The following is a 6,687-nucleotide window of genomic DNA, read 5'->3' as shown; positions in this document are numbered from 1 at the left end:
GCCCCTTCCCTGCTCACCTCTGTCTCTCAAAAATAAATAAACATTAAATAAACTTTTTTAAAGAGTTAGGTTAAGGTAAACAATCCATACCATCTTCCTATGAATATTGATTGGTGGACTGAAGACCCAAGCTGACCCTCAGGGCACCTGGCTGGCTCAGTTGGTTAAGCAACTGACTCTTGATTTCAGCTCAGATCTCAAGAACTGTGAGATGAAGCCCTGTATCAGGCTTTGTATTGATAGGGTGGAACCTGCTTGGGATTCTCTCTCCCTCTCTGCCCCTTCCAAAACAAAAAACAAAAACAGGGACACCTGGGTAGCTCAGTCAGTTAAGTGCCTGACTTTGGCTCAGATTATGATCTAGTTCATGGGTTTGAACCCCGTGTCGGGCTTTGTGCTGACAGCTCAGAGCCTGTAGCCTGCTTTAGATTCTGTGTCTCCCTTACTTTGTGCCCCTCTCCCACTCATGCTCTGTTTTTGTCTGTCTCAAAAATAAACAAACATCATAAGAAAATTTTTAAATAAATCCCCACACTGATCCAGAGTGAGTCTCGGGCCTTGGCTTGCAATGCTGGGTAGAATACATCCTGCTAGATGCAGAACAAATGCAATACCGGAAGCTGTGTCAGCCACTCAGACCCACTGCTCAGTCTTCACTTATATGGACCAACAAACTCTCTTTAGTGTTGAAACAAGTAAAAGTCAGACCTACCAGTACTTAAAACTAAGAGCATCCTGATTATACCATTTATCTTGCCAAGTCTGCTAACGTCTTTGCTTACTGTGGATCATGACCGATCCTGTCTTTGCCCATAGTGTTCCTTTTGCCTGCAGCACCCTTCCTCCCTTCTGCTTATATTTTCCATGTTTATGCTTGCCTGTCATCTGAGACAATTTAGACATCCTGGATTTATAACAGTTCCACAACTTAATTCTGTGACCTCAGATGACTTACACAACCTGTTTCATTTCTATTCTGTGAAACTGACATAACAGTATTTACCTTTCTGTTCTCATTTTTCATTATTCATGAAATTGGGCCACTTGCCTTACAGAGCTGTTGTTAAAAAGAGGGAACATCAAGCATATAAGGTGCTCAGAACAGATCTATGTAAAGTTCTCAATAACGATTTCAAAACCCCAAACCCCATAACCTGCAGTCGAATCTATTATGTGGCCTTACCCAACTTCATATACAGCTGGACCAGGCTTAAGGCCTTTGTAAGAGCTCTGTTAGCCTTTATTTTTTTTATATCTTTAAATTTTATTTAATCTTTACACTCTATATGGGGCTCCAACTCACAATCCTGAGATCAAGAGTTGTGGGCTCTTCTGACTGAGCCAGCTGGGCACCCCTAGCTTTGTTAGCCTTTAAATCACCAGATTTAAGATTTATAGGTCTTGCCCCACTGGAATCCTATCTTGTTTTTTTATCTCCACCCTGTAGATCTGGTTTGTGAGATATCATGGCTAAATGAGTAAAGGAACAAAGAAAGTGCTTATTTTTGTGCCAAAAGCCTCAACTTATGCTGTTTCTTAACCACCCTGAAGTTTGAACAGTATTTTTGTAGTGCTAAGATTTTCTGTACACATTCCAGTATCAACCATCTATCTCTTATCTACGTATGCATCCACCATCTCGATCTATCATTAGGTCACATCACTGATAGTTGTAAACTGGCCGGCAGGCTGAATTTGGCCTATGGGGTTGCTTTGCCCTATATCATGTTGTAAGAACTGGAAAATCTCACATAGAAATCCTGATAGGAGGCAACACTGTGAACCCACATGCCTGCACAGTAATTGTCAGTACAAGTGAAAAGTGCTAATGTTAGGTCAGTCCATGTTGTGAGCATGTAATACATTTAATGTAATATTTAATTGGGGGGGAACTCTTCACATTAAAATGATATTTTCCAGTTCCGTCTGGCCCAACAAGCCAGAGGCAGTACGTTTACCTAAAACACTCATCTATGTGTCCCCTAGCACCCAGTTAAGGACCTCAGTACTGTATTGGAGAGCAGGTGTGGCAGGCGAAGAAACAGCCCCCCCCCCCAGATGCACACATTCCAATCCCAAAAACTTGTGAACATATCACCTTCCATGGCAAATGGGACACTGCAGCTGTAACTAAATGAAGGGTCTTGGGAGAGGAGAAGGTTGTCCTGAATTACCCAATGGCCCCAGTGCCATCACAAGGATCTTTATAAGGAGACCAAGGATCAGAGTCCAAGAAGGCTTGACTGCAGAAGCAGAGGCTGGAGTGAGTGGCCAAGAGCCAAGGAATGCAGACCTCCTCTAGAAGCTTGAAAAGGCAAGGGAGGATTCTCCCTTAGAGCTTCCAGAAGGAATGTAGCCCTGTTTTTTCCTTTTAGCCCTGTAAAGCCCATTTCCAACGTTTGCCTTCCAGAACTGTAATAACTCCTATTGTTTTAAGCCACTACGTTTGTGGGAATTTGTTACAACAGCAGTAGGAAACTGAAAACAGACTTTGGTACCTGGAAGTGGAGTGCTACTGTAACAAATACCTTAAAATGTAGAAGTGGTTTTTGGAACTGGAAAATGGACAGAGGCTGGAAGAATTATGGGTATGATAGAATGCTTTCTACAGATTGTTCGTACAAACGTGATGTTAACAGCTAAGCTGGCGAGGGCTCAGAAGGAAGTGAAGAGCCTAACAGAAAATCTGTAGTTTTAGAGAATACGTAACAGACTGACTAGAAATACACTACGGGCACCTGGGTGGCTTGATTAAGAGGCTGACTTCCACTCAGGTCATGATCTCACGGTCCATGAGTTTGAGCCCCACATCAGGCTCTGGGTTGTGACAGCTCAGAACCTGGAGCCTGCCTCAGATTCTGTCTCCCTCTCTCTGCCCTCCTCTGCTCACGCTCTGTCTCTCAAAAATAAATAAATGTTAAAAACAATTTTTTTTAAACGATGGGTAAAAAGGTCCCTATGTGACGTGATTGGAAATTTATACATAATTAAAGATCAATACAACACACACACACACACACACACACACAAGAAATACAGACACTAAAGCCTCTGCTGGTGAGATGAGGGCTCAGAAAGAATTGGGTAATGTTATCAGAAACTGGAAGAAAGAGGAATCCTTATATGGGAGAAACATAGCTGAGTTGAACCCAACAGCTTTGTGGAAGGCAGAACTTGTATACGACAAACTTGGATATTTCACTGAAGTGATTTTTTTTCATTTCTTTTTGATGCTTATGGTAAAATGCAAGAGCAAAGAGAGAAATCTAGAGAAGGCCAGTTAAAGCAGAACCTGAACTTGACTTGAGAAATTTTCAGCCAAGCCACACTGCAAAAGATGCTAAACTTAGCGGAGCCTTGCTGGGAAGTGTACTCTGGAGAAAAAGCCAAGGTGAGGCTGAGCCACCTTTTTCTAGTGCCTCAGAATGATCAAAAAGTCATTCATCCACACAGATAGGTTAGGAGGTTAAGTAAGTGTGTGACTCATGAATCCTCTCAACCATCGCAGCAGAACCCAGGAACAGAGATGGGATTATCCAGGAAAGTTTTGTGGAGGCACCTCTTGTCTAATGGAGTGAATTCCCATGACATCCACAGAAGATCCACAAGGTCGAGAATTTTATACCAGCAGAAACACTGCCAGCCTGGACTCTGAGGGACAAAGGACAAAACTGAAGAAGCCCGTGAAAGTCCCCAAATTCTGTGAGCAGGAATCAAGCTCACAGCTTGAAGAAACGCTACCTACCCTTTATGAAAAAGAAGGGAGGGCTCTCAGGAAGGTAGCTCGAGGCTGGATAATACCCTCAGGCCTTCAAATGGACACTTTACTGGCTAGATTTGTAAATTGGTTGACACCAGTGACTCCTTTTTCCCTTCCATTTCTTCCCACTTTGAAGGACCATGTCTATTGCTATCTTACCACTGACATTTGGGAGCAGAGAACTTAACCTGTTCTAAAACCACAGAGGGGGAGGAATTTTACCCCAGGAAAGATCATGCCCGGCTCTCGCCTAGACCTGATTTGGACACTGAGACTTGGGAGATTTTTTTGTTTTGATGGTGTATGATGGGTTGACACTTTGGGGCATGCAGGGAGGGAATGAATGCATTTTGCACGCAAGATGGCTGTGAACCTTTAAGGGCCAGAAGCCAGACTGAGGTAGGAAGAGTGATGCCCTGCCAAAGATGTACAAGTCCTAATTCCCCAAACCTGGGAATATCACCTTACATGGCCTAAGGACTTTGGGGTTGTGATTAAGTTACACCATGAACAGGAAACTATTAATACAGTGATTCTTTGACTTGGGGCAAGAAAAAAAACCCAGAATGGATCTTGTAGAATGCTCTCCTTAATACAAAATAAGGATGTGACAGTATCAGCATAAAGTAATAAAAAGTAATTTGTAAAAGTCCATGGGTTCACAATTTTGCTAAGTTAAAAGTATACAGGGGCACCCGGGTGGTTCGGTCGGTTAAGCATCAGACTCTTGATTTCAGCTCAGATCATGATTTCACATTTCTTGAGTTCAAGCCCGATGTCAGGCTCTGCACTGACAGAGCAAAGCCTGCTTGGGATCCTCTCTCCCTCTCTCTCTGCCCCTCCCCTGCATGCTCTCTCAAAATAAATAAATGAACTTAAAAAAAAAGTATGAAAATTAGTTACAAAGATATGAACATGAAGTTCTTTTAAAGTAACTTCTAATTACATATATATACTCTTCACCCATGAACTGAACTAAATGTCCAAAATCAGCTAATCCAAAAATGTTTAAACTCTACAAAGAACAAAAAGGTCTGATCAACACCTGTGGTCTAATATATTGCAAGACCACTTTGTTTCAAATTTTTTAGTGTTTTATATTTACTTTTGAGATACAGAGAGAGGACAAGCAGGGATGGGTCAGAGAGAGAGGGAGATACAGAATCTGAAGCAGGCTCCATCCAGGCCCTGAGCTAGCTGTCAGCACAGAGCCTGACGTAGATCCTCGAACCCACGAACCGTGAGATCATGACTTGAGCCAAAGCTGGACACTTAACCGACTGAGCCACCCAGGCGCCCCGAGACCATCCTGTTTCTAGAAAAAAGGGTCCAAACACTTTAAATGTGCTTGAAAGGGGGGCGGGGCCTGGTGGCTCAGGTAAGCATCCGACTTTGGGTCAGGTCATGATCTCATGGTTTGTGAGTTTGAACCCTGCATCAAGCTCTGGGCTGGCAGCTCAGAGCCTTGAGCCTGCTCCGGAGTCTGTGCCTTCCTCTCTCTGCCCCTCCCCAACTCGTGCTCTCTTTCAAAGATAAACATTAGAAAATTTTTAGGGGTGCCTGGGTAGCAGATTTTGGAATTCTAGGGCTAATCAGCCCCAAATACCAGAAACTCCCATACTGACAACTTGCAATGAGAGGACATCCTCTTTCTCTTCTGAGTGTTTATACTCAAGAAAAAGTATGAGAGAGAATATGGGAGGGGCACCTGGGTAGCTCAGTCAGTTAAGTCACCAACTCTTGATTTCAGCTCAGGTTGGGATCTCAGTTAGTGAGATCAGCCCCGCATCAGGTTCTGATACTGACAGCACAAAGCCTGCTTGGGATTTTCTCTCCCTCTCTCAATATGAACATTTCTTTATAAAATGGAAGGGGCTCCTGGGGGGCTTAGTCCGTTGAGCGTCCAACTTCAGCTCAGGTCATGACCTTTCAATTCATGAGTTCGAGCCCCGTGTCAGGCTCTGCAGACAGCTCAGAGCCTGGAGTCTGCTTCAAATTCTGTGTCTCCTCCTCTCTCTGCCCCTCCCTCGCTCATTCTCTCTCTCCCTCAAAAAAAAAAAAAAAAAAAAAGGAATATGGTAGAATTTTAAAAATCTTTAGAAGGTGTATGATTGGAACATCACAAAAGCATAAAATTTTAGAGCCATTAAAACTTTAAACCATTATATTTGTAGTATTTGTTTAAAAATTTCAAAACCAGATTAATTTTAAGTTTATTTATTTTGAAAAAGAGTGCACGCACGGGGGAAAGGGGCAGAAGGGAAATAATCATAAGCAGGCTCCATGCTCAGCACAGAGCCCAACAGAGGGGCTCAATCCCATGACCCTGGGATCATGACCTGAGCTGAAATCAAGAGTCAGTCATTTAACTGATTGAGCCACCCAGGCACCCCAAAACCAGATTAAATTTCTACTCCAAGTTTAAATTTTGAACGTATTTGGAATCAAGGTCTAAATGCCCAAGAAAAACTGACTTTCAAAATGTTGCTCAGGTTTAACACAGTATGCGTTAGACAAAGATCAAAAGAGACTACTAAAAAAATAATATAAAATAGTAGATTGCTTCTCCATGCACCAAATCATTAGACACGCTCTCAATTAAGAGGAGCCAAGTAGCTGTGGTCCCCAGAGGCACACAGGCTCTTCTCCAGTTCTCTACAGCACCACCCGCTCCATCTCCCAGCTGACCAGCTCCATTCATATCACCATCTGCTGCCTTGTGAAGACTCAGGAGTCCGTGGCATACATTAAAGATGTCCCTGAACTGGTTCAACCAGGCCTTATTTGAGACTTGCCAAACATACTGAGATGTATTCCTCCCAGTTGGCATGCCGCAATCTGGTGGCACTGTAGGAAGTTTGCATAAAAATAGTATGCATCATTTCTTATTGCAGTAAGTGCTAAGCCCTTTGCCAATGTTTCATGGA

This window comes from Suricata suricatta, chromosome 12 (genome assembly GCF_006229205.1).
Source record: "Suricata suricatta isolate VVHF042 chromosome 12, meerkat_22Aug2017_6uvM2_HiC, whole genome shotgun sequence".
Lineage (NCBI taxonomy): Eukaryota > Metazoa > Chordata > Mammalia > Carnivora > Herpestidae > Suricata > Suricata suricatta.
The sequence above is the reverse complement of the archived record's forward strand: the minus strand, read 5'-3'. Positions refer to the sequence as shown.